Here is a 2,500-nt window from a genome sequence, read left to right on the forward strand (position 1 = left end):
CATTCAGAGTTAATGCCTAACCTTAAGAATTTGGAGTTAATGCCTGAGCTTAACCCTAACCTTAAAAATGTTGAGTTAATGCTTAAACTCAACCTTAAACACTTCAAATTTTCACATTTGAGAAACATGGATGAACGTCTAATTCTGACATGAGACTATAAGAGCTGGTAGCAGCCTAAACACCCCCCTCCTCTCATCTTCTCTCCTCTTATCCCCCTCCCCTCCTCACTCCTACTCATCTTCTCTCCTCTTATCCCCCTCCCCTCCTCTCTCCTCTCATCTTCTCTCCTCTTATCCCCCTCCCCTCCTCACTCCTCTCATCTTCTCTCCTCTTATCCCCCTCCCCTCCTCTCTCCTCTCATCTTCTCTCCTCTTATCCCCCCCCTCCTCACTCCTCTCATCTTCTCTCCTTTTATCCCCCTCCCCTCCTCTCATCTTCTCTCCTCTTATCCCCCTCCCCTCCTCTCTCCTCTCATCTTCTCTCATCTTCTCTCCTCTTATCCCCCTCCCATTCTCTCTCCTCTCATCTTCTCTCCTCTTATCCCCCTCCCCTCCTCTCTCCTCTCATCTTCTCTCCTCTTATCCCCCTCCCCTCCTCCTCCTCCTCATCTTCTCTCCTCTTATCCCCCTCCCCTCCTCTCTCCTCTCATCTTCTCTCCTCTTAACCCCCCCCTCCTCACTCCTCTCATCTTCTCTCCTTTTATCCCCCTCCCCTCCTCTCATCTTCTCTCCTCTTATCCCCCTCCCCTCCTCTCTCCTCTCATCTTCTCTCCTTTTATCCCCCTCCCCTCCTCTCTTCTCTCATCTTCTCTCCTCTTATCCCCCCCTCTTCTTCTCCAAACATCTTTGGGAGATCCAGAGAGAGACCCAGAGACAGAGTGACTGGGTCAGAGCCTGCTTTAGATTCAGCCTCTTAGTGCTAGCTTGCTACGCTACAGCTCCCGGCCTCCCGCTGCCAAGGTCATTAAACTATAATGTGCACCATGCAGTCCCAGGAGCTGGCTAAGAGGACACAGTTGGGAAGCAGTTGTGTTGTGCGTTTTACAGCCTTCTGGATATGAGGAAGCTGAGTTATGTCCCACTCTAACAGTACTTAGATATTGTTGTAAATATTATTCGACACACTGCTGAGCAGGCCAAATGAATTAATGATATAAAAAAGACTGTGCATCTTTCCTTCCTTACTTACTCTCTCTCCTTCCTCTTCCCCTTTCCCCAGGCCTGGCCAGTGCCACTGGCTGAGCCTATAAAAATGAGCTTATAAAGCAGAGAGATAAAACGAACAGCAGTAGGTTTCTCTAGAGCGCAGCACCCATCTCATTCTTCCCTCCCCCCGTTCCTCTGCACTCCTCCGAAACGACCTCTTTCACAATCCCACTCCTCCTCTCACTGTGGGCCATAGGCCAGGGTCCTGGTTCAAACTCATCTCTCTCTCTCTCTCTCTCTCTCTCTCTCTCTCTCTCTCTCTCTATGTCTCCCTCTCTCTCCCTCAAGGGACCACACCATTCCAGAGTATGGAAACAATGGGATCACATGTCCTCTCTATCCTTCTTCTGTTCTTCTTGTGCAGACTGTCCATCTGCAGCTCTTTATGGGTGTGGTCCATTTGTTTTCCTGGCTCAACTCAGCATCAGTAGACGGTTGTACCTTCACTACAGGCAAATAGCCCATAGTATGAGGGTTATGAAGGGACGGGAAGAGGTACTATCAACCACATGGATGAGATGTAAACCTTCTCCTCTGTCCCTTGGTCAGACCCCAAAACTGCTTGAAGTAGATGACAGTCACTCACCACCGTATCCTCAAGAACATCTCCCAGAGTTCTCCAAGTTCAAACATCTCTCTGCCTCTGAGATGTCCTCTGCCAATGTTTCCACATCCTATTTATTCCATGTCATAGCTATATATCTAACCTTGGTGAAACCTAAAACTCAACACACAGTATGCAGTCAAAGTCCACATGGGGATATGCTCCATAGATATGCTCCATATGCTCCATAGCTTCTAATGTATGGCAGTGGAAAAAGTGAATCTGTGGCCAAACTGCTATATTTTCCTGTGTGTTGTACTGCACAATGCAGAGTGAAAGGCTCAAGGCTGAACAAGTCATTATACTGTCTGTCTGTCTGTCTGTCTGTCTGTCTGTCTGTCTGTCTGTCTGTCTGTCTGTCTGTCTGTCTGTCTGTCTGTCTGTCTGTCTGTCTGTCTGTCTGTCTGTCTGTCTGTCTGTCTGTCTGTCTGTCTGTGTCTGTCTGTCTGTCTGGTTCACCCCTATCCTCTTTCTGTCTGTTTCTCTCAGGTTGGTATGGCTCTGCTGCTGAACTGGCAGGGGCATTGTTTTCATTTCACTATGTTTGTCTGGTCTGCCTATCTGTCAGTCTGTCAACACACACATAGGCTAATCACATAAACATACAAATACATACCACTTTCTCAGAGGTCAAGGACACCATGCAGTTCAGCAGGTCACCACTGTATGTCCTCTGTTATATTAGCTGTA

This window comes from Oncorhynchus nerka, linkage group LG27, assembly GCF_034236695.1.
Source record: "Oncorhynchus nerka isolate Pitt River linkage group LG27, Oner_Uvic_2.0, whole genome shotgun sequence".
In the NCBI taxonomy this organism is placed as follows: domain Eukaryota; kingdom Metazoa; phylum Chordata; class Actinopteri; order Salmoniformes; family Salmonidae; genus Oncorhynchus; species Oncorhynchus nerka.